Source organism: Phyllobates terribilis, unplaced genomic scaffold (assembly GCF_046119375.1).
Source record: "Phyllobates terribilis strain yellow unplaced genomic scaffold, ASM4611937v1 Scaffold_930__1_contigs__length_534896, whole genome shotgun sequence".
In the NCBI taxonomy this organism is placed as follows: domain Eukaryota; kingdom Metazoa; phylum Chordata; class Amphibia; order Anura; family Dendrobatidae; genus Phyllobates; species Phyllobates terribilis.
Genome location: NW_027363690.1, coordinates 442,089 through 468,876, shown reverse-complemented (window position 1 = coordinate 468,876; position 26,788 = coordinate 442,089).

Below are 26,788 nucleotides of genomic sequence, written 5' to 3'. Positions count from 1 at the left end.
GTCTGTCCGCCTTCCTGGAGGCTGTATTTCCAGGCCAGTCTGAACACGCTCCTAGCCTGTTCGTCCCGCCTTCTGGGGGCCACATACCCAGACCTGCTCCTGCTCCTGTATCTCGCTGCAGTGTCAGTTCCTGTCTGAACACTCAGTTCCTGTCTGAACACTCTCCTAGCCTGTTTCCTGTTTTTCTCTATGTCCGTTTTTCCCTCTATGTCCCTTTTTCTGCAGAGTCTGAACCTGCACCTAACTCCTACTTGTTGTCGCTGTACTTCCGTTTGTGAGTTTAGAGTCCACTCGCTACTTCATTGCAAGTATCTTGTGTGTATCTGGTTCTGCCTTTCCCTTCCAGTCTGTTCGGTGTGAACAGAGCCCTGTCCCCTCTGCTCTGACTTGCTCACCGCTCCGGCGGATTCTGCCCGCTCTGCCTTGCTCACCGCTCCGGCTGTTTATCTCTGCTCTGCCTTACTCACCGCTCCGGCGGTTTCTGCCCGCTCTGCCTTGCTCACCGCTTCGGCGGTTTCTGCCCGCTCTGCCTTGCTCACCGCTCCGGCGGTTTATCTCTGCTTTGCCTTACTCACCTCTCAGGCAGTTTCTGCCCGCTCTGCCTTGCTCACTGCTCTGGCGGTTTCTGCCCGCTCTGCCTTGCTCACCGCTCCGGTGGTTTCTCTCTGCTTTGCCTTGCTCACCGCTCCGGCGGTTCCTGCCTGCTCTGCCTTGCTCACCGCTCCGGCGGTTTCTGCCTGCTTTGCCTTGCTCACCGCTCCAGCGATTCCTGCCTGCTCTGCCTTGCTCACCGCTCCGGCGGTTCCTGCCTGCTCTGCCTTGCTCACCGCTCCGGCGGTTCCTGCCTGCTCTGCCTTGCTCACTGCTCCGGCGGTTCCTGCCTGCTCTGCCTTTCTCACCGCTCTGGCGGTTTCTCTCTGCTCTGCCTTGCTCACCTCTCCGGCGGTTTCTCTCTGCTCTGCCTTGCTCGCCGCTTCGGCGGTTCCTGCCTGCTCTGCCTTGCTACTTCATTGCAAGTATCTTGTGTGTATCTGGTTCTGCCTTTCCCTTCCAGTCTGTTCGGTGTGAACAGAGCCCTGTCCCCTCTGCTCTGCCTTGCTCACCGCTCCGACGGATTCTACCCGCTCTGCCTTGCTCACTGCTCCGGCGGTTTATCTCTGCTCTGCTTTACTCACCGCTCCGGCGGTTTCTGCCCGCTCTGCCTTGCTCACCGCTCCGGCGGTTTATCTCTGCTCTGTCTTACTCACCGCTCCGGCGGTTTCTGCCCACTCTGCCTTGCTCACCGCTCAGGCGGTTTCTGCCCGCTCTGCCTTGCTCACCGCTCCGGCGGTTTCTCTCTGCTCTGCCTTGCTCACCGCTCCGGCGGTTCCTGACTATGCTTACCCCTTTAATTTAACTGCACTAATACACTTCTACACCCTGACATTTTCTTTAAATATTGGAAGCAGCAACTTGATGACGTTGAAATCCCTACTAAGATCAGATTAGGCTGGAATATATTTAGAAAATACATTATAAACGAATCATGGAGAGAGACTCAGAATAAAATAATACACGGGGCCATTTACGCTTTTAATATACCGAAAAAAGATCCCTTGTCAAATAGGATGATTGCATGCCCTAAATGTCATCACCCATACTCTGATCTTATGCACGGCCTATGGTCCTGCCCTGATTCAACAGTATACTGGAATCAAGTCTCAGATGTGATAAAGACTATATGGGGCCCAGGATACACTCTCTCTCCATATGTAGCCATACTACATCATTGGAATAACCCAGAAAATCCTGACCAAAAATCAAAAGGCCCCCCAAAACTACTTCATGCTCTATTCTTCCTGGCAAAAAAAGTTACTTAAACATTGGCTGGATCCTATCATTCCCCCTATAGCAGAGCTAATAATCCAAATGAAACATTTTATGCGAGTAGAGCAATTAGATACCCTTTGTAACAAAGAACAGCAAGCTGGCAAATTTCTATCAAAATGGAAGCAGTTTATTATAACATGCTGTTCTCTGTCTGAAAAGAATAAAATTGTCAAACCATTTACTTCTACAGAATGGTATATTCTGGAGGATCTAAATAATAACCTAGGACTCTTACGTGTTAACTAAAGCAGGGGAGATAATCATCACAATTTATCGTTATTTAATTAATTCCATTGACTGTAGATGACTGTAACTTGCTAATACTTAGTTTAGATGTCTATTTGTTAAGCCAGCTAACCGGAACTTATTGATTATTCATTGTGGATGATCTGTGTACAGGTTCCTTATTATGTGCATCCTGGCTTTGATTTATTTGTTTTATATGTCTTTCTATGATTTGTTCTGTTGAAAAAAACAAATAAAAATGATGTTTGAAAAAGGCTGATGTATCTGATAGGGCCGCCACTATCACAGTTCCTCCTTTGGTGGAAGACGGCGAATATGAAATTTCTCGTATCTTGAATTCTAGATGGCATAGAGGGAGATTACAGTATCTTGTCTCCTGGAAGGGTTTTGGTCCCGAAGATAACTCCTGGGTAAGGACGGATGATGTATCTGCTCCTAGGCTTGTTAAAGCTTTTCCACAGGAGGTTTCCGGATAGGCCTGGGCCTGGAGAATCCGGAGGATCCTCATAAAAGAGGGGGTACTGTTAGAACCCTCCTGTTTGTTTTTTCCATCTTGTGTTTTGCGGTCACGTGACCATTTGCCTTTATATTCCAGCTCCGCCCTTCTGGCTGTGCTGGACTTCAGTGTTTGACTGTTTCTCTAGCCTGGTGCTTTGGTGCCCTTCTCTGTCAGTTCACTTGGTCCTTCTGGTACCTCTTGTACCTTTTGTCAGTTTGTCTTTTTGTGTTCTGCAGCAACTTCTCTGTTTAGGAGGTGTCCCATTTTTTGTCCCAGTCCTTAGTTCTTTTAGGAACCCCTCCCTTAATGCTATAGGTCTTCGTTCAGACTAGCCGAGGACTAAGGTGGGTCTGTTCGCTAGGAACAGGCAGCCTGCTACATCATAGGGATTCAGCTTAGTCTTAATGTAGGGACAGCTTTCCCCTATCTTTCCTTAGTACATGTTGCAGATCATAACACTTTATTTCTAATTGGGATATTGGTTGGTTTAATATAATTTTATCTTCTGATATTTTGGGTAGCTTTATACTTTCTAAAAATTGATTGATCAGTTGGGCATTAGGTTGTGGTATTGTATTGTTTTTTTTGTAAATTGTAGAGGGTTGAGTAATAATTTGCGAAGGTATTGGCAATCTCTTTGTTTGGTCATTTTAGCTTTGACTTTATTCGCTTGTATTTTACCTGCTCTGTTTCCCTGCCAATAGTATTTAGCTTTGCTTTTCCGTAGGTTATGCCCGTATTTATGTTGGAGCAATTGATATAAATCGTATCTTAATTTTTGTACTTTTTGGAGAGTTGTGTTTACGGGGCTGTTTTTATGCATTTCTTCTAGTGAGGCTTTGTTTTGGTTGATTTCCTCTATTTGGCATATTCTTTCTTTTTTGTTTTGGGATGCTATTTGAATTAGTTTTCCTCTAATATAAGCCTCATGAGCATACCATACTGTTGATGCGGACACGTTGGGTGTATTATTAATTATAAAATATTCTTTCAAGGTCTCCTGCAGTTGGGGCCTAATTTTATGTGTTGCGATTAGGTAATTATTTACTCTCCATGGGGAGTATGTCGTGTAGTTGTATCCCTCTTTAATGTGTTACGAGATGGGCATGGTCTGACCATGTGATGTTACCTATCGTGGCTTTTGGATGTCATGTAATAACCATTTATCTGTAAGAATTAGGTCGATTCTTGAGTAGCCTTTGTGTGAATGTGAATAGAACGTGTAATCACGTACGGAGGTGTGCAAAACTCGCCAAACATCGTAGAGTTCTTCTGCCAAGAGAGTCTGAGAAAGAGAACGAACTTTTTTTTTGAGGATGTACAGATTTGTCTATGCCTGGCATGGGGTGATATTAAAATCCCTGCGCACCAGGAGGGCTTTTTTTTTGCATCTGTTATTACCGCTAAAGTTTCCTTAACAAAGGAAATCTGCTTGGAATTAGGGGCATATTTGGAGGCGATCGTGTAAGTTTTGTTATTTCTTCTGCATACTAAGATGATGTATCTGCCTTCATTGTCTACAATGCTGTTGATCAATTGGAAGGCGACGGTGTTTTTTATCACTATTACTACTCCCCTTTTTTACCAATTGCGTGAGAGTGAAACACATTGGGAAGTTTCTGTTCTGCAACCTGTGTGCGTCAACACTGTTTAAGTGAGTTTCTTGAACACACAGTCGGGCCTCTCTCCATAGGAGAGATCTTTTAACCCCTTTATGACCTGGGGCATACTAGTTCGCCCCAGGTCATCATACCCGCGGTTCAGCACGGGCTCCGGCGCTCAGCCTGCGCTGAACCAGTGATTTATACAACTGACATGTGCTCGCAACAGCCGCGGGTGGAATCGCTATCCACCCCCAGCTGTTAACCAGTTAAATGCCGCTGTCAATCTTGGCATTAGCCCCGCCCATCGGTGTTCCCATCACATGATCGCGGGTCACCGATGGGTTGGCATGACAACCCGCGGTCTGCAGCAGACCCCAGTGGTTGTCATGTCCTGATTGCTATGAGCGCCGCCGGCCAATGGTTGATGCTCATAGCAAGTGAACAATTCTGCTGCATATAGGCGATCTGCTCATCTCCTGTATGCAGCAAAGCCGATCTAACCCAAAATAGTATCAATAAAAACGTCAGCTCGACGCGCAAAAAATAAGCCATCACCTGGCCCTAGATTCCGAAAAATGGAGACGCTCAGGGTCTCGGAAATGGCGTGGCTTTTTTCTATAAGGAAATTTTGGATTTTTTTTTCACCACTTAAATAAAAAGAACCTATACAAGTGTGGTATCTACGAACTCGTAATAACACAGAGAATAATAATAGCAGGTCAGTTTTAGTATTCAGTGAATGTGGAAAAAAAAAAAAAAAACATTTTTTTTTGCAATTTCACCGCACTTGGAATTTTTTCCCCGTTTTCTAGTACATGATATGGTAAGAACCAGTGATGTCGTTCAAAAGTACAACTTGTCCCGCAAAAAATAAGCCCTCACATGACCATATTGAGCGAAAAATATAAAAGTTATGGCTCTGGGAAGAAGGGGAGCAAAAAATTAAAACGGAAAATCGCAAGTTCATTAAAGGGTTAAGCAGACTATTTAACCCTTTCACGTTGATATTCAAAATGTGAAGTACCATATACAAAATGCAGAGAAAATCTATATGACACCACTAGACAGTTAGGGAAGAATGGGGAAATAACAAAATACAAATCTCAAAAGATATAAATAACTATAACAGTTCCAAGAATAGAGTCCGGTTCTAAGTGAACCTACTGGACATGCCGTGCTATCCAGTATACAACAAGGGGAAGTGAGAATGAAAAAATATTTTTCTCGTGCTACCGCAGAGTATTGGAAAAAATAGTTGTATGATCTGCTCAAAAAAAAATAATAAAAGATCTAGGCAGAGCAACTAAATTGAGGGTACAACGGTTAGGAAAGTAAGCTTGCTGCTTGTTCAGATCCACTCCTTCCTCAACATCGGCGGTTTCTTCTTCTTTATTAGAGAACTTGTCCCTTCTGCCACAGTCGCCAGCGACCACTTCTGCATCAGAGTCATTCCCTGCCGAGGAGATGTCAGGACATGTGTGACTCCTTTCTTAGTCATGATCAGCTTCCAGGGTAGCCCCACTTGTACACGATCTCGTTGTCTTGCAGGATTTTGGTCGCTGTAGAAAACTCGCATCTCCTGTTCAGGGTGACAGCAGACAGATCAGTGAACATCATGATGCTCCTGAACCTGTCCGGAAGCTCTGGATTTCCCGCCGCGTCTTTGGTTATGGCTTCTTTAAAGTGGAAAAAGTGAAGCCGGGCAATTACATCTCTGGGTGCAGAGGTGGGGGCACTTTTGGGTTTGGGGATCCTGTGCGCCCTGTCTATTAGAAGGTCCCGCTGATCCTTCTCAAGGATTAATTCAGTAAAAAAGTCCGTTAGGAACTCCTTCAGTGCGTCTGCAGCAATACTCTCCGGTATCCCTCTAAAATGTAGATTGTTGCGTCTGAAGCAGTTCTCCATATCCGCCAACTTTAATCTCCGTGCATTAATCTCCTCATCTGCCTCATTATGAGCGTCGACCAGATTATTGTGAGCAGTAGTGAACTCCTCCAACTTCTCCTTAATATGTGCTTTTCTATCTCCAATGTGCACAATGTCTTTCTGTAATGCAGTGAAGGTGGAGGTAATATCACTGTGTATGCCCTGTTTAAGATCCCCTAAAAGGGACTTCAGTGTGGTCTCTGTAATGGGGGCAGAGCTGTGCCATGTGTCAGGTGCATTTGATACTTGCTGTTTGGTGTCTGGAGGTCTCTGGGCTGCAGGATTGCGATCCACATGGGTCCTCTGTCAGGGGGTGATGTTCCTGTGCAGGTCTCGGACTATAACCGCTCTTATTAGGTGAGGTCTGACCCGATAGCAGAGGATCAGACCTCATGGAGCGTTCTGCACCGCCTCTGGCTGCATGTGACGCGCCCCTGGGCCTGTGTCGCGCTGCGTTGCGCACGCGGGAGCTTACCCGGAGCCGGATCTGTTGAGGGTTGTAGTCTCGTGGCGGTGACCCGGTCCGTGCCCAGGGAGTCAAACTGTACGGCAGTCTATTAGCAATAGATGGTTGATGACTACGCCACCCGTTGAGTGCAGCCAGGGAGCTGCTGCTGCAGGGCAGACCGCTGAGACCGATGGTAGGATTGTGCAGCATGATAGTATAACCCCCAACGGGAGGGGTATGGCCTCAGGGCAGCCGACGTGGATGATGGGGGTAGCAGGAACCACTCAGAGACGGTACGGTGTAGTTCAGGGTCTTTACTGGTAACAACGATAGACCCTCCCGGAGTACTTGCTAGCGGACGGGGCCTGGTCAGTCCTTGAGCAGATGGGATCTCCCCTGGCCAGGCGTAGTTGTAGGCCTCCCAAACTGACTGTACTCTTCTGGCTACCTTGCTAGAAGCTGATGTAAGTAGCCCACGTCCCTGAGTGTACCGTGTGGTGCTCACCCGTATGGCCGGTGACTCGGGGCCTTCTAATGGCTTCCGCTCCACGATGGCGGTGCTGGTCCCACGCGTGTGACCGTGCCTTCGGGCTTCTGGGCCAGAGGACCTGAAATCCCCTGCCTGACGGATTCTGCTGCTGGGTAGGAGTTAGTCCCCACAGCCTCGGACTCCGGGTCCGGAAAGAAATCTTCTTAGTCAGGGCGAGCTCTGTAGCTGCCAGCCCCTGACTCCTTGTGACTCTGCTGTTTCCTATGCTGCTCTTGTCTCTACTCTTCCTGGACTGACTAACCCTGCCTCAGCCCCGGGTTTATACAGGGGAAGTTCTTCCCCTCCCAAGGCTGGGCAGGAGGTGTGGCATGCACAGGATCCCTGACCAAAGGACCTCCCACCTGCTCTCAGACATAACTTTACATTACTGTGGAAACCAGACCCCTGGGGTGCCACATTCCCCCCTAGTGAAATTTAGTACTCCGGGACTAAACATTTTTTTTTTTTTAGAAAAATATAACAAGGTATAACAAATAACAATAGAATACAATAAGGAAACACAATAAGATGGTCACGGCGTGTCCGCAACCGGGTGCAGTCTTTGAAGAAAAGCAAAGGTGTCCATTTCACCAACACAGGGAGACATAACCAGGTAGGGGCCTGTCCTACCCCGAGTCCTTAACAGTCTCTAGTCCATCCTGGGTTACGCTCCAACTATGTACAAAGGATTCCCGGTAAATCCACCAAAGACTCCTAAAAACAACTAGAAACACAAAATTACACACAAGCAACAATAAACAGGTAAACATTATAAAATAGCTGAAACATTTAGATCCTCCAACGTGCGGGTAACTGGCCTCTAGTGGCCCTAGTGGACCTACAGAGCTGACTGTCTGACCCTGAACTACAGGGTGTAGGAACTGTCAAGGGTAAACTGGGCAGCTGTCTACCGGCTCTTTGTCTCACTAGGGGTACGGCAGGCTCACTATAAGCAGAGGGTTAATTCTCCTGTTCTGCTTGTGTGGAGTCTTCTGCCTCCTGGACCGGCTGTTCTTCCAGCTCTACCCGTTGCTCCGTAGGTTCTTGGGGTGATGGTTGGAGGAAGGTGAGTACGGGTACCACAACTGCACCATTGACTTGAGTCCAAGACCGAGGGAAGTCCCCGAGCACGGTACTAACCATATCTTCCCTTTCTTCCACGGGTCGATGGTCTTCCTGTTCCTCCTCAGGGTTCCTCAGTTGTTCGGGACACTTCTTCAGGTGGTCCCGGGATACAATGGCTGTGGTTTCCCCTCCGTCTTTACTGATGGTACAGACCTTCGGGTTCTCGTGGCTTGAGGGCAGTACGGTGTACGGGTCCTTCTCCCACTGGTCGTCCAACTTGTGGAGCCGTCTCTTCCTCTTCAAGACCTGCTCTCCGGGGACCAGGGGAACAGCGGGAGCATACTGGTTGTAAGTTTTCTCTTGTCTTTCCCTAGCCTGACAGAGACTTCGCTCCACGCTCTCCTGTACTCTCCGGTACTGCTGCTGCCTCTCTGTGTCCCAGTCTGTTTCTGGTGAAGTGTCCTCGGGTGTCAGGACTCCCATTTCCAGGTCAACAGGTAACTTACCAGGTCTTGCCCTCATTAGGTAAGCCGGGGTACAGTTGGTGGAACCTACCGGGATGTGGTTGTATAGGTCCACCAGATCGGGCAACTTCTCAGGCCACAGATTGCGTTCTTCCAGGGGCAACGTTTTTAGAAGATCCATTACCACCTGGTTCATTTTCTCACAAAGTCCATTAGTTTGCGGATGGTAGGGTGTCGTCCTTATCTTCCGGCAGCCATACAGATTGCAGAATTCCTGGAAGACCTCCGCTTCAAAGGCAGGTCCCTGGTCCGTCAGCACTTGGTCCGGGTACCCGTGTGGACGGCAAAAGTGCTGCTGGAAGGCTCTAGCTGCTGTTTGAGCCGTTAAGTCTTTGACGGGGACGACAACCAGAAACCGGGAGTAATGATCCACGATGGTTAACGCGTAGACGTAGCCACTTCTGCTCGGGGTCAGTTTTACATGATCCAAGGCTACCAGTTCCAACGGTTGCCGGGTGACGATGGACTGCAGGGGAGTCTTCTGGCTGGCGCGGTCTTTCCTTCTCAGGTTGCACGGGCCACAGTCTCTGCACCACTTCTCAATGGTTCCCCTCATGCCTACCCAGTGGAATCGCTCGCGCAGCAGGAACTCTAGCTTCTTCCACCCGAAGTGTCCAGCTCCGTCGTGGTATGCCTCCATCACCATGGCTGCGTCTCTTCGTGGCACCACTACTTGCCAGAGTAGTTCATGCGTCCTGGAGTTAACCATTCTGCGGCACAACTTCCCCTTGTAAAGGAACAGTCGACTCTTCTCTGCCCATAGTTGTTTGGCTTCCTCCGGAGCGTCTGATTCCAGGCTAGCCTCCGGGCGAGTCAGCATCTCCTTCACCAGTCGGACGGCAGGGTCGCTGTCTTGCGTTTCCGCCCAGTTGTAGTGAGGTAAGGGGTTCAACGTAACAGCCTGCTTACTCCCTACCCGGTGGGAATACTGAATAGTCCCATGACGGTGGAACGCAGGGAGTTCAACTTCTTCCAGTCCCTCCGGATCTTCTCCTCCGTCCGGCAGGTTGGGCATCCTGGACAGGGCGTCCGCGTTGGTATTGGAGCGCCCTGCCCGGTATTTGATTGTGAACTCGAAGTTGGACAGACGGGCCATCCACCTCTGCTCCAGTGCACCGAGTCTTGCCGTGTCCAGGTGTGTCAACGGGTTGTTATCCGTGTACACGGTGAACCGGGAAGAAGCGAGGTAATGCTTAAAGCGCTCGGTGACTGCCCATACCACAGCCAGGAACTCTAGCTTAAATGAGCTGTAATTCTCGGGGTTCCTTTCGGTGGGTCGCAGTTTTCGGCTGGCATAGGCGATTACTCGTTCCTTCCCCTGCTGGATCTGGGACAGCACAGCTCCTAGCCCGATGTTACTGGCGTCGGTGTAGAGGATAAAGGGCTGACTATAATCCGGGTACGCCAGGATTTCGTCCCCCGTGAGGGCCATCTTCAGCTGGCGGAAGGACTCTTCTTCCAGCTCCTCCCATTTGAAGGGCGGCTTCTGGTTCTTGGCCTTCCGGGACTGGCCTATCAGGAGGTCCTGCATAGGTGCTGCCTTTTTGGTGAAACCGGGAATAAACCTTCGGTAGTAGCCTACCAACCCGAGGAACTGCCGCACTTCTTTTACGCTGGAGGGGCTTGGCCATCCCTTAATTGCGGTGATCTTATCAGGGTCGGGAGCCACTCCGTCAGCGCTCACCACGTGTCCCAGGTACTGCACCTTTGGTTTCAGGAGGTGACACTTGGAGGGTTTCACCTTTAGGCCGTAACTCGCCAGAGCCTCGAACACTTCCGCCAGGTGTTTCAGGTGGTCCTCATACGTCTTGGAATATACGATGACATCGTCCAGGTACAACAGGACCGTCTCGAAGTTTCTGTGGCCCAGACAGCACTCCATTAATCGTTGGAAGGTTCCTGGGGCGTTGCAGAGTCCGAACGGCATGCAGGTGAACTCGCTAAGTCCCATCGGGGTGGTGAATGCGGTCTTCTCCCGGTCCGCCTCTGCTACAGGAACCTGCCAGTACCCACTAGTAAGATCCAAGGTAGAGAAGAAATTAGCAGATCTTAAAGCAGCCAATGACTCCTCTATCCTCGGTAAGGGGTACGCATCCTTGTGTGTGATACGGTTGATTTTCCGGTAATCTACACACATCCTCATGGTGTTGTCTTTCTTTTTGACTAAAACTAGTGGGGCTGCCCAGGGGCTACAGCTATCCCGGATTACCCCAGCCTCCTTCATGTCTCTAAGCATCCCCTTGGCGTGTTGGTAATGTGCAGGGGGTACGGGTCGATACCTCTCTTTTATGGGAGGATGATCTCCCGTGGGGATGCGGTGTTCTACCCCCTTGACTCGCCCGAAGTCTAACGGGTGTTTACTAAACACTCTCTCATACTCTTGAACTACCCGATAGACTCCTTGTTTCTGGTGTGAGGGAGTGGAGTCAGTACCCAAATGTAGTTGCTGACACCAGTCCTCCATGTCTTTCTTAGAGCCGTTACCTTCCTCCGGGTGAGATGGAGGCAAGGGTTCCACAGATTGTATAGAATTTTGATTAGTGGTATATAATTTGGCTAGCGTGGCATACCGGGGCAGGTACACTTCCCTCTCCCCGATATTTATTATGCGAACGGGCACCCTCCCATGGCGTACATTGACCACCCCCCGTGCTGTCAAAATGGTGGGCCTACTGTCTGAGTAAACTGGTTCTACCATTGCCTGGTAATCTCTACCTCTCAGACCAATAGCTGCCCGGCACCAAATCATCATTTCACTTTTTGGGGGCATGGCAATAGGAAAAGGGTCACACATTCTTACGCTACCAATCTCACCGCCGGAGAGTTCCACTTGTTGCCGTTGCATCAGTGCCCGGATTTCTTTCTGGAGCACCCGCTGCTCGCCGGAGCTGGCATTCTTGGCAACCTGCTGTAAAAGGAAAATCACCTCTGCAAGACAATTTTCAATTACATTAGTTCCTAGAGTTATTTTTGGGTGACTCTCATGTTTGTCAATATCTACAATGATCAGTCCCTGTGCGGCCAGTTCGACTCTACCAATTTTGATGGTCACCTCTTTAAATCCGATCTGTGGCACGGGCTGACCATTGCTGGCGATGATACTCAAGTCGTCGTCAGGGTAGCGGGTAATATCCGAGTCATTCCAGTACTGCTTGAAGAGCACGTACGGGATGGTGGTGACCTGTGACCCGGTGTCCAGTAGGGCACTCATAGGAATGCCATCCAGTACCACAGGCAAGACTGGACGTCCTCCCACATATCTGTCGCGCCAGTTCGATGGGCCTGGTGATCTTTTTCCTGGGGGTTGGCCCTCTACCCCAGGTTGTGCCCATTTAAAGAACAGTACCTTTCCATATGTCCGGGTTGATTGCAGCGGCGGCAGATGGGTCGTCCGTCCTCGCTGTATCGGTCACTGGGTCTTCCTCTGGCCGGTGGGGTCCTCCTTGGTCGACGCCACGGGATGTCCTCCGGTCCGGATGCCAGCTGGATCTTCCCTGGAGTGGAAACCTGTAAAGACTGCACAGTTCGGGTTAGCGCAGCAACGCTTTTAGCTAGCTCTTGGACCTGATGGTGTAGGTCTGGAGCCGGGTCATTGTCCAAAGCCTGCGCATCAGCTCCCACAGGCCCTGCTGACAAGGGCGCCGCCTCCTGGTAGTAAGTGGTAGTGGGGCGTCTGTGGGTCACAACGCCACCTGGTGCCGGTTCTCGGAGCACCCGGATGGCTCTGTCCTTGAACTGCGCAAATTCCAGATGAGGGTCCTGTAAGGCCATTGCCCGCAACTGGGTTCGGTGGGCATTGCAATATAAACCCTCTATAAATTGTTCGGTCAACAGCCTGTCCTCGTTTCCCACTCCATTAGGGTCGGTCTGCTTAATGGCCCTCAGGGCCTCTTGTAGGTTTAGTGCATAGTCCCTTATACTCTCATGCGCTCGCTGCTTGCACCCGTAGAATCTAAGCTTAATCTCGGCTGAGGTGCGGGTATCAAAGGTGTCCTTCAGCCGGGTTAGTATCCCTGCGACAGTCTTCCTCCCAGGTGGCCAGGATTTTACTTCCCTTTTGGCTGCCCCGGTTAGTTGGGCCACCAGGATGCTCACTTTTTGCTCTTCTGTGAGGGGGTACACCTGGAAGAGGCTATCCAGCTTTTCTCTAAAGTCATGCAGGGTATGTGACTCCCCTGAGTACTGGGGTAGCCAGGCTGCTCCCGGGATATAGGGCATGGTGAAGGGCATAACTGCAGCAGCGGTAGCGCTGGCGGGGGTTGAGGCAGTGAAGCTCTCCTCCGTATCCGACATCTTCCTCCCCCCTAGTGGACCGTGGCCTACCTTGCGATGATCCTGTTCCGTAGGCCGCGGCTCCGCAGTGGATCGTCAGGGTTGAGGACCTTCCGTCGCGCTCCGGTGACGTCAGCGTCTGCTGGGCTCCTTCCAGGACCTTACGCAACGTCCGGACGTGAGGCGGGGCTTAAGTTCTCGCGCGCTTTCGGAGTCCACGCCCCTCTTCTTCCCGCGCGGCGTCCTCAAGATGGCGTCCAATGGCGGGAAAACTCCACGGATGGCGGGAAGAAGGCAGAAGATGGCGCCGGATGGCGGGAAACTTCACCGATGGCGGGAAGAAGGCTGAAGATGGCGCCGAATGGCGGGAATCTTCCCCGATGGCGGGAATCTTCACCACTGGTAAGTTTGAACAGTCTTTGCTTTTCAGGCACGCAGTACCCGGTGGTTGCGGGCACGAGATCCTGCCGACTACGCCAAAGTTGACGCGCCCCTGGGCCTGTGTCGCGCTGCGTTGCGCACGCGGGAGCTTACCCGGAGCCGGATCTGTTGAGGGTTGTAGTCTCGTGGCGGTGACCCGGTCTGTGCCCAGGGAGTCAAACTGTACGGCAGTCTATTAGCAATAGATGGTTGATGACTACGCCACCCGTTGAGTGCAGCCAGGGAGCTGCTGCTGCAGGGCAGACCGCTGAGACCGATGGTAGGATTGTGCAGCGTGATAGTATAACCCCCAACGGGAGGGGTATGGCCTCAGGGCAGCCGACGTGGATGATGGGGGTAGCAGGAACCACTCAGAGACGGTACGGTGTAGTTCAGGGTCTTTACTGGTAACAACGATAGACCCTCCCGGAGTACTTGCTAGCGGACGGGGCCTGGTCAGTCCTTGAGCAGATGGGATCTCCCCTGGCCAGGCGTAGTTGTAGGCCTCCCAAACTGACTGTACTCTTCTGGCTACCTTGCTAGAAGCTGATGTAAGTAGCCCACGTCCCTGAGTGTACCGTGTGGTGCTCACCCGTATGGCCGGTGACTCGGGGCCTTCTAATGGCTTCCGCTCCACGATGGCGGTGCTGGTCCCACGCGTGTGACCGTGCCTTCGGGCTTCTGGGCCAGAGGACCTGAAATCCCCTGCCTGACGGATTCTGCTGCTGGGTAGGAGTTAGTCCCCACAGCCTCGGACTCCGGGTCCGGAAAGAAATCTTCTTAGTCAGGGCGAGCTCTGTAGCTGCCAGCCCCTGACTCCTTGTGACTCTGCTGTTTCCTATGCTGCTCTTGTCTCTACTCTTCCTGGACTGACTAACCCTGCCTCAGCCCCGGGTTTATACAGGGGAAGTTCTTCCCCTCCCAAGGCTGGGCAGGAGGTGTGGCATGCACAGGATCCCTGACCAAAGGACCTCCCACCTGCTCTCAGACATAACATTACATTACTGTGGAAACCAGACCCCTGGGGTGCCACACATGATGAGTTCTACGGCAGCCATCTTGGATTTTACAGGGTGCCTGCCCTGTGCCACATCTCTGCTCTTTGTGGTGCGCCCCATCGCCGCCCAAAGTGTAGCGGAGCTTGTGCTGCACGATATTAAGGTAGTCCTCTACTTTTTTTTGCGCTGTGAGCCGCTATTCGACGGTGGAAGCTCGGAGCTGGGTCTATGTGCGGCCGCTCAGCTCCTCATCTGGACACACCCACTAAATAACATTTCCCACATGTCTACTTTACATCAGCACAATTTTGGAACCAACATTTTTTAAAAATGGGTTAAAAATTGACCAGCGACTTTGAGGGGCCTTTATGACAGAAAATACCCAAAAGTGACACCATTCTAAAAACTGCAACCCTCAAGGTGCTCAAAACCACATTCAAGAAGTTTATTAACCTTCCAGGTGCTTCACATGATTTTTTGGAATGTGGAAGAAAACAATGAACATTTACCTTTCTTTTTTCACAAAAATGTTACATTAGACTCAAATTTTCTTATGTTCACTCACAAGGGTTTTCAACAGGAAAAAATGAACCACAATATTTGTTGTGCATTTTCTCCTGAAGAAGCCGATACCCCATATGTGGGGGAAAACCACTGTTTGGGCACACGGCAGGGCTCAGAAGGGAAGGAGCGCCATTTGACTTCTTGAATGTAAAATTTGCTTGAATAATTTGCGGATGCCATGTCGGGTTTGGAGAGTCACTGATGTGCCTAAACAGTGGAAGCCCCCCACAAGTGACCCCATTTTGGAAACTAGACCCCTCAAGGAACTTCTCTAGATGTGTGATGAGCACTCTTAAAAATAAAGAAATCACTTTTTAGGAAAATGAAAAAATCACTTTTTCCACAAAAATGATGTTTTAGCCCCAAATGTTTTTATTTTCACAAGGGTAAGAGGAGAAAATGGACCGTAAAAACTGTTGTGCAATTTCTCCTGAGTACAGCAATACCCCATATATGGGGAAAATACACTGTTTAAGCGCACGGTAGGGTTCAGAAGGGAAGGAGCATGGTGTGACTTTTTGAACACAAAATTGGCTGGAATCGAGAGCGTATGCCATGTCACGTTTGGAGAGCCCCTGATGTGCCTAAACAGCGGAAACCCCCCACAAATGACCCTATTTTAGAAACTAGACCCCTCAAGGATTTTATCAAGGGTTATAGTGAACATTTTGAACCCAGAGGTACGACACAGAATTTGATACCCATTAGGTCATCATATTGAATAAGTTGTCATTAGTATTGAGCGCATGTGCTTGCTACTTGAGTTTGCATCGGGTAAGCACCATGTATTGCGGGTGCACGAGTGACATGCTCGAGTCCCCGCCCCTCATGTTTCATGGTTGTTAGACACCCAAAAAAAAAACATGCGGGGATCGCTCGTGCATGGCAGGCAATCCCTTCAAGTTTTTTTGGCTGTATAACAGCCGCAAAACATATGGGGTGGAGACTCGAGCATGTCACTCGAGCATCTGCAATTCTCGGTGTATACCCGAGCACCCGATGCGAACTCAAGTAGCAAGCAGTTGCTCTCAACACTAGTCGCCATATGGTCATCATTTTTTTTTTTTTTTTTAACTTTTGATAAAATCCTAACCCCAACCCTATCTCCAACCCTAACTACTAGCACAACCCTAAAAGTAACACAACCCTAACCTTAGCACAACCCTAATCCTAGTACAACCCTAAGCCTAGAGGTTTTTTTAACACCTTTCCTTGTGATTAGACGACTTTATTCTTTCGGTCAGTGCAATTACAGCAATACCAGATTCATATCGGGTTTTTATGTTTGGCAGATGTCACACACTAAAATACACTTTTTTTTGCAAAGGCTAGTTTTTGCAATCATTTTTCCATATTTTGACCGACAGTCATGTAAGGGCTTGTTTTTTGCGGGACAAGTTGACGTTTTTATTGGTACCATTATCGGGCAAATTACATTTTTTATCGCTTTGTTTTTTATGCAGTTCCGCGTGTGGTAAAATTGATAAGGCAGCGATATTCTTCGGGTACGACATTTATATAGTTTTTTTCATGTTTTGTCACTTTTACACAATAAAAAATATTTTATAGAAAAAAAATTTTTTTTGCATCGCTTTATTCTGAGAGCAGTAACTTTTAGATTTTTTCGCTGATGGAGCTGTATGGCAGCTTATTTTTTTGCAGGACAAGATGACATTTTCAGTGGTACTATTTTTATTTACATTCGTCTTTTTGATCACTTTTTTTTGTTTGGCTGTATGATGATAAAGCATAGTTTTTTGATTAGTTTTTTATTTATTTTTTTTACTGTGTTCACTAAAGGGGTTAAATAGAGGGATAGTTTTATAGGACAGGTCTTTCCGGGCGCCGCAATACCAAATATGTGTACTTCTAATATATATATATATATTTTCATAATAATATTTATTTATGGGTACAGAATATTTTTATTTTTTTGGATTTTTTCTTTTTTTTTAAATATTTTTACTATTTTTTTTTTCACTTTCTGATAACTCTTTTACACTTTGTCCCACTATGGGACTTTCATTTTTTTGCAGACCGATCACTTTTAAAGCATAGGGATGCAGTAGCATCCTTGTGCTATGCAGGCTGTCAGCCCTGCACTGGCACAAGTTAGATAAATCGTGCATTGCACAAGCTCTACCTATCTTCCTGATGCCTGGTGACCCAGATGTTGTCATGGTATTCAAGGTTAGAGGGGCGCTCTTAACTCTGCTTGCCCCGGAAATGCACAGCCTCTGTGCGGGCGCGATCACATTGTGCGTAATCGTAGGTACCTGGTCCATAAGTACCAGGGCGCAGGGACGTACTATTACTGACAATGTCAGAAAGGGGTTAAAGTGCATTTACTCCTCGCAAACGCACCCAAAAACACATCTATATCATAAATAATTTTAAAAAATGACGCGGGGTCCCCCCTACTTTTGATAACCAGCCTAGGTAAAGGAGACAGGTGCGGGCTTATATTATCAAGCTGGGAAGATCCATGGATATTGGCCCTTTCCCAGCCCAAAAATGAAAGCTCTCAGCCGCCCCAGAATTGACGCATCCATGAGATGCGCCAATTTGGGCACTTTGCCGACTCTTCCCGATTACCCTGGTGCGGTGTCAATTGGGGTAATAGTTTATGGGGTGGATGTCAGCTTTGTAATGTCAGTGAGCAACAAGCCTAATGGTTATTAATGGAGAGTTGTCTATCAGACACCCCCATTACTAATCCAGTAGTCATAAAAAAAACCACAGGAAAAAATCGTTTATTTTAAAAAAACACTCCCACACACCTTGCTCGCCAATTTATTAAAAAGCAAACAAATCAACATGAAGATCCGACGTAATCCAGCCACTTAGAAGTAGTCCAAAAATGGGAACCTGAAAGACATAAAAAGAGAGTTAACTAAATGAAAACAAGAAACATTCCCTCATTCACCAATTTATTATTAATAATAATTCCTGCAGCTGTGATGTGACCCATTGGGGTTCCCACGACGTCTCGCGATTCTGTACAGCAACCTTTGGTGCGTCATTCTGAGAACGACAATTCACAGATCACTCCTGGTCATGTCTCACGAGCGATGACATCAGTAACTTAGTAACGTCATCGTTCGTGAGGGACCTATGAAGGGACCTATTAGCACATTCCAATAAAATGAATGAAAATTATTGCGTGAACTGTTGTTGTTAAACTTTTTATTGGTACTGTACATGAGCATCTCTTTATAGGGAACCCCTTCGGTGCTGTTACTTTTTCTTCACTTTGTAACTTATTACGCAAGGGACTATCCTCTTTTTTTCATATATCGTAAAGTTCTAGATGTAAAATTTCCTTAGTTCATGTCTGTGCATGTGAATGGTTAAAGTGGATCTGTCGCCAAATTTCACAATCCTTCCTGCACTGCTACTGGTGGCATCTCACACGGCTAAATGCATGCGGATATATTGTCCTCTATTTGCTTCTTCTTGAACATTGGTTTGTGGTTGTTTTCCCTATGATCAGAATGCACCTTGGTGTTTCTAGGTTCTCCACTGATGTAATATATTTTTTTTGTTCCTTAAAGGGAACCTGTGACGTGAAAAAAAGCTATTTATCTGCAGATATGGGGTTAATCTGCAGAGTAATAGCATCCTGAACCTGCACTGCACTTAGACCCCCGCTCTCAGGAGGAAATGAACTTTATTCCTCCTGGTAGTGTTCTGGGTTCAGTCACCGGGATGGTGCCAGTGTGGTTCAGTCACCGCTCTGTGTATAGAGAGGGCAGCTGTAACCGCATCCCCGGCTCTGAGTAATGCTGAGCTGCTTTCAGTCAGTGCCAGTGATGTGGTTACCGCCACCGCTCACTATACAGAGTGGTGACTGAACCTACACCTGTACCACTCCCGAGATGGAAACCCAATGGATGCCGGGAGAAATAAAGTTCATTTCCTCCCAACAGCAGGGGATTAAGTGTCGGCGCCGGGCGGGTTCAGAATAGTATTAACCTAGAGATTATCCCCATATGTGCAGGCTAATTTCGTTTTTTCACATGACAAATTCCCTTCAAGTAAAGAAGCTTTTTTTATTGTAGTTATTATTTCTTACAAGCATGTAGTAATGTCTTTTTTTGTTTTGTTTTGTTTTTTAAATCTGCAGTGCAAGCGGACCTTCAGACCGCACCTATTATAGCGGTAAGACATTTTATGAAAATTCAGATGGTATAATGAAATATGTGACTTTATATTTTATTCCAAAATTTTTATAGGTTTTATTAAAGGTACGGAAAGTATTCAGACCCCTTTAAATTTTTCACTCTTTGTTTCATTGTAGCCATTTGGTAAATTCTAAAAAGTTAATTTTTTTTCTCATTAAAGTACACTCTACACCCCATCTTGACTGAACATAAACAGAAATGCAGAAATTTTTGCAAATTTATTAAAAAAGAAAAACTGAAATATTACATGGTCATAAGTATTCAGACCCTTTGCTCAGTATTGAGTAGAAAGACCCTTTTGAGCTGGTACTGCCATGAGTCTTCTTGGGAATAATGCAACAAGTTTTTCACACCTGGATTTGGGGATCCTCTGCCAATCTTCCTTGCAGATCCTCTCCAGTTCCGTCAGGTTGGATGGTGAACGTTGGTGGACAGCCATTTTCAGGTCACTCCAGAGATGCTCAATTGGGTTTAGGTCAGGCATCTGGCTAGGCCAGTCAAGAATGGTCACAGATTTGTTCTGAAGCCTCTCCTTTGTTATTTTAGCTGTGTGCTTAGGGCCATTGTGTTGTTGGAAGGTGAACCTTCAGCCAAGTCTTAGGTCCATAGCATGATGATGCCACCACCATGTTTCACAGTTGGGATTGTATTGGGCAGGTGATGAGTAGTGCCTGGTTTTCTGCACACACACCGCTTAGAATTACCACCAAAAAGTTCTATCTTTGTCTCATCAGACCAGAGAATCTTATTTCTCATAGTCTAGGAGTCCTTCATGTGTTTTTGAGCAAACTTTATGCTGGCTTTAATATGTCTTGCACTGAGCAGAGGTTTCCTTCGGGCCACTCTGCCATAAAGGCCTGACTGGTGGAGAGCTGCAGTGATAGTTGACTTTGGAACTTTCTCCCATCTCCCTACTGCATCTCTGGAGCTCAGCCACAGTGATCTTGGGGTTCCTCTTTATCTCTCTCACCAAGGCTCTTCTCCCACGATTGCTCAGTTTGGCTGGACGGCCAGGTCTAGGAAGACTTCTGGTGGTCCCAAACTTCTTCCATTTAAGGATTATGGAGGCCACTGTGCTCTTAGGAACCTTGAGTAATGCAGACATTCTTTTGTAATCTTGGCCAGATCTATGCCTTGCCTCAATTCTGTCTCTGAGCTCCTTGGGCAGTTTCTTTGAGCTCATGATTCTCATTTGGTCTGACATGTACTTTGAGCTGTAAGATCTTGTGTGTACCTTTCCAAATCAAGTCCTATCAGTTTAATTAAACACAGCTGGAATCCAATGAAGGAGTAGAACCATCTCAAGGAGGATCACAAGGAAATGGACAGCATGTGACTTAAATAAGAGTGTCTGAGAAAAGGGTCTGAATACTTATGACCATGTGATATTTCAGTTTTTCTTTTTTAATAAATTTGCAAAAATTGGAGTTGGGGAACACTTTTTTAGTGTGTGACAGCAGCCAAACATAAAAATCCGATATACAGTGGCTTGCAAAAGTATTCACCCCCTTCGCAGTTTTTGTGTTTTTCTACCTTACAACCTGGAATTTAATTGTTTTTTAAAGGCTTTGCATGAGATCATGTAAAGAACATGCCTACAGCTCTGAACATTTGGTTTTATTTTTGTTGTGAAGCAAACAACAAATAGGACAAAATACCTGAAAACTTCAATGCGCATAACTATTCACCCGTCTAAAGTCAGTACTTAGTAGAAGCTCCTTTTGTAGCAATTGCAGCTGAAGGTCGTTTTGGGTTAGTCTCTATGAGCTTTCTACCTCTTGCCACTGGGATTTTTGGCCATTCTTCAAGGCCAAACTGCTCCATCTCCTTCAAGTTAGATGATTTCCTCTGGTGAACAGCAATCTTCAAGTCTGACTACAGATTCTCAGTTGGATTACAATCTGGGCTTTATCACTACAAAACATTTAGGCTATGTGCCCACGATGCAGAAATACTCCGGATTTTTCCTGAGCGTTTCTGCATCTCCCTTGCAGAAAAAACGCATGCGGATTGTACATGCGTTTTTACTGCCAGGGACATGCGGATGTGAAGCGTTCTTCACATGCATTTCTGCATGCGGATTGACAAGCGCTTTCCAAGCGATTTTAGCATCACTTGGAAAGTGCTTGACAACTTCGTCACACTATATAAATCCATGTGTGTTATATAGTGTGACCTTAAAGAATGTTTAAAAATAAAAAAATTAATCTATACTTACCTTCCGATGGCCCCCGAAGTCTTGCTTCGCTCCATTCTCCCTTGCCGGCAGCTCGCGGTACACTGCACTGAAGGACCTGCCATCACATGACTATGATGTCAGCGCAGGTCCTTCAGTCCATCGCAAACTGCCGGCATGGGAGGATGAGCGCAGCGGGGGCCGTCAGAAGGTAAATATAATATTTATTTTTTATTTTATTCTTTTTTTTACAGGTTCTATGGTACCCTGGTCCGGAGGAGAGTCTCCTGTCCTCCACACCCGGGTACCATCCGCACATTGAAACACTTGGATTCCGCATATACAGATGCAGTGATGCGTAATCCATGCAAGTCAACGGCGGCGAAAAAAATAATTGGTAGTGCTGCGTTTTTTTCCGCAATGATAACCCGCAGCGGAAATTTCCGCAGCATGTGCACAGCACATGCGGATTATCATTGGGGACCATGGCTGGCCTTCTACCATTCGTTTCTGCAGCATTTTTGCCGCTGCGGAAACGCTTAAAAAAACCGCATCCTGGGCACACAGCCTTACACTTTTTCCCTTAAACCACTCGAGTGTTGCTTTAGCAGTATGCTTTGGATCATTGTCTTGTTGGAAGGTGAACCACTGTCCCAGTCTCAAATCACTGACAGACTGAAACAGGTTTTGCTCAGAAAGATCCATGTTTTTCGCAGGATCCATCTTTTCCTGGACTTGAACAATTTCCCCTATCCCTGCTGCCGAAAAACATCCCCATAGTATGATGCTAACACCACCATGTTTCACTGTGGGGATAGTGTTCTTGGGGTGATGAGTTGTGTTGGTTTGGCACCAGACATAGCGTTTACTTTGGTGGCAAGAAAGTTCAATTTTGGTCTCATCTGACCACATCGCCTTCCTCCACACCTTTGAGGAGACTCCCACATGTATTTTGGGAAACTCAAAATACCTTACAATTTTTGTAAGTAAAGGCTTTTTTTCTTGTTCAATTATGTTTATTGGTATTTTAAAACATTTTAAAGGGAGAAATGCACACACAATATAAGCCTAAAGGTTGGCGGAGAGTAGGGGAGGTAGGAAAGCTAGGGGGAAGGAAGGGTAAGTAAAAGGTAATTCCTTTTGAAAATATGGAAAAGAGAGGCAAGTGTACAAAAAGCTGTCTTTGAATTTTACATGTAACTTGCACTTGTTAAAATTATAGCTTATTCCTTATGAATTAATTGCTGAAAAAAGAAAGACAGAAATATTAGTAAGACACATATAGTACATTAAAAGTAGCTTAATGATATATGTGGACACTTGCCGGGGATCAAGATGTTCTCCATCGACCTGGGGGGAAGGAGTTTGATTTAAGTTTCCATTCAGTCAGAGTGAAGTATGAATAGAAGTTCGCTGACCTAATGCAAATATTGAAGATTGTTTCAATTGGAAGATGGAAAAAAAAGGATTATGATCTTTTTATAATCTGGTTCTTGAAGATAGATTGTAATTCTATGGTAATAGTCCAAAATGGAAAATTGTATTACAATCCAGATGAAATCCAAGACATAGACCCAAATTGACCCATATTGTAATCGAATTTAGTATGAATTGTAATTCAAGTGTTTATAATGTTATAATCTTGGTTAAAATCCGTAGATATTAGCTGATATTTATTCACCTAGTCCAAGAAATTCTAAGCAACACTAGACACTGTGAAAATATTACTATACACTTAATCCTATGTGGTTATTTGTTTCAAACCCATCAGGATAACAGAGACTCTAAATTCAATTAAAAATCAATATTTTTTATTCATTATCCATATAAAAAACAGAAAAACAATTTTTTTTTAAAAAAAATGACAGGGGACATCCAGAAAAGAGAGATGCAATATATAGCTTGGTCATATCACATTCATCATGATTGTATAGCCGAAAACTAAACCACCTTATTCACTTGATGCATATTTGAACCGGTATTATAGACAGATGTAAACAGATTTGACAAAGTGCAAATTATGCAATACTCAGTCAAATATAATAAATTAAATTAAATGGTAGGGAGTCAGACATTTACATCTATGATCATAAAGTGCTAAGTGCTTGTATTTAGAAAAAATTGTCTGCATTATTTCATTGCATTAGTTGGACCGTAAACAACTGCTTACAACTATGCAAAGTGCCATGGAGTAGTCAATATACCTATTAAAAATTGGTAAGAAAGTAAGAAAAGATCAAAGATATCTAATGATAGGCCAGGCGTCCGGGGGAGCCGTCCATAGGAAGTTATCCCATCAATCATGTGCCAGTTGTAAGGTGCCGCACGCCACTATACAGGAACCGGACCCGTGGAGTAAAGCCTAGCTGTGCAGAGCAGTGGAACGCATGTGTGGAACGCATGCGGACCACATGGAGCACAACCTCAAAAAGGTCCATCCCCACTTCCTAAACCATGAACCTGTAGGACATGGCATACATATCAAGGAATGACAAGGGAAAATGGGAGGGGAATGGGGAAGGAAGGAGGGAAGAAGAAAAGAATAAACCAAATGTAAAGACAGAAAATAGATGCTGTAGGAGCATCGATTACCATAAAGTGAAATGTGAAGGGGGTGGGGGGGTGAAAATGAAAGTAAGGCTGAGTTCACACGATGCGTTTTTCATGCGTTTCCGCTGCGTTTTTGCAGTTGCGTAAACGCCGCGGAAACGCATGAAAAACGCATGGTAGAAGGGCAGCAATGTTCCCCAATGGAAATCCGCATGTCCTGTGCCCATGATGCGGATTTTTCCGCAGCGTAAACGCTGCAGTCAAAAATCCGCAGCATGTCAATTAATTTTGCGGAAACGCTGCTCTTTTGCCGCCATTGCCTTGCATTAGACCGCATGGAATCCGCATCACTGTATATGTTGATGCGCTTTTCATGCGGTCTAATGTGCGGATGGTACCCGGGTGTGGAGGAGAGGACTCTCATCCAGACCCAGGTACCATTAAAAAAAAAAGAATAAAATAAAAAATATATATATTCTCACCTTCTGACGGCCCGCGCTGCGTCCTGCCGGCTTCCCGCGCACTTCGGGGTTGAATGAAGGACCTTCGCTGACGTCAGAGTCATGTGACGGGTCACGTGACGCTGACGTCGGAAGGTCCTACAGTCTTCACTGCCGGCAGCCGGGACCGATGAAGCAGGACACCGGGGGCCATCAGAGGGTAAAGTATAGATTTATTTTTTATTTTTTGACATCACACACTATATAAATCCATGCCGGCTGCATGGATTTATATAGTGTGAAGTTGACAAGCACTTTTCAAGTGATGCTAAAATCGCTTGGGAAGCGCTTGTCAACCCGCATGCGGAAATGAAAGTGAAGACCGCTTCATTTCCGCATGTCCCTGGCAGGAAACCGCATGTACAATCCGCATGCGTTTTTTCCTGCCAGAGAGATGCAGAAACGCTCAGGAAAAAATCCTGAGCATTTCTGCATCGTGTGCACATACCCTAAAAGTGTAAATTAAAAAAGAAAAATCATGTATGAATGAAAATATGTATTTGTTGAATGTGAAGTGTATAAATAACGAAAATAATGTATGTATAGTGAAAAAGCAAAGAATAAGTGAAAAGTAATAAAACAAATATATGTAAGTAAGTGTTAATATGTCTATTGTCAAAGAGAAGCGAAGTGTAACAATTAGAAACATTTAATTGTGCTAGGATTTTATGCCACGCAATCACGGAGAATAAGGGGAGAAGCCTACACAATGCCACGAATTTCAAAAATATTCAATATGTTTCAGATTCACTTGTTAAAGGGACACAGCGCCATCTATAATTATAGTCCATGCATATCATTGGTAGATGGTTCCAAACTAATGTTCCTTGATTCTAATTGTCCATTATCATGGATCTCCACAGAAGGCTCTAGGAACACCATCCCCTTCGGAAGGAGGAGTCAACCAGGTCACCAGACTCCACCCCAAGTAGCCAAGGCAGCAGGTAAGTAGTGGATATAAGTAAGTCTTTGATTTGGGATAAAAACACAATCAATTAGAAGTACATAATGGTTTGTAAAGAGGACTACTCATCCTTTACAGTACCCATGATACACAAAAATGAAAAATGAGAATGGGGGCGGGAGGGAAAAAAGGGAACAAGGGAAGGGAAATTGGACCTAAGATCTATTTAAAAGCTGATTACAGCATAATTCTCGGCTACCCTATAAACGGCCTCGCAGACGCCAGGAAAAATGGTCAGAATGAAAAAAAGGGAAAAGTTAAAAAGGTATTACAATACCATAAGATAAAAACATAAAAAATAGCCACCCAGAAATAAACATGAAACCTACCAACTCGAAAAAAATGGGGGAAGAAATATGAATAAATTACAAGAAAGAACTAAAACCCGTAGCTTCATTTAAACCCTGTGGATTCAAGGTACCCAATCGAAAAATCCAATGACTTTCTAACTAACCTAAGGCTTTTCCAAGATCTCCACCCCTTAGACCTAGGACTATCTGATCTATGGCAAATGCCTTAAGGCCTTTAGGGGAACAATTGTGGTACAGTTTAAAATGACGCGGAATAGTTTTAATGTGGGGTCATCAATGCCAACTGCTTTTTCGATGTCCTTCACATGCTCTCTTTCCCGTATTTTGAATTCTCTCGTGGTAAAGCCAACTTAAAGTTTTCGGTAGCGACATTCGGCATAGTAGATTACTCCTTTGGAGCTGTAATTCAGATGTTTGCATTTCTGGAAAGTTCTGGTGCCATCATGGTTGGCAAATGTTTTGGCTTTCACGAGATTCCAGCAAGCCTTACAGTGGCCACAAGGAAAGAAACCCTGTGGAATAGTAGAAGGTTCCTTGTTTTTGGCAGTTGAATCATAGTAACTATGTACTAATATATCTTTCAGATTTCTACATCTCTTTGCCACCATTGATGGGGCTGAAGGGAGAATTTTGGACAAAACATGGTCCTTAGCAAAACTTTCCAATGTTTGTTGATAATTGATGTCAATTCATCCCATTGGTTATTATACGTTGATATAAACCGTACCACTCCATCATTATTTGTATCAATCTTCCTGGGCGCATTATGAATGAGCTGTTCTCTGGATACTTTTTTGGCTCTCATATATCCGCATCTAATTTGTCTTCGACTGTAACCCCTAGCCAAAAAGCGTTGAGCGAGATTAGTGGCTTGTTGTTCAACTGACCAATAGGGAGTCCCCTAATGGTGGAGGGCAAATGAGACGATTCTGCATGTAGCAGTGAGTTAGTGGCCATAGACTTGCGATATATATCCGTAATGACACGTCCTTCACTAGAAATGTGGATTTTGAGATCCAAGAAGTCTAGCTCTCTATGAAAATGATATGTCAATTTAATGTTAAGATTATTATTATTATTGAGAGCTTTCATCAGAATATCCAAATCCCCCACTGACCCCTCCCACATAAACCATAAGT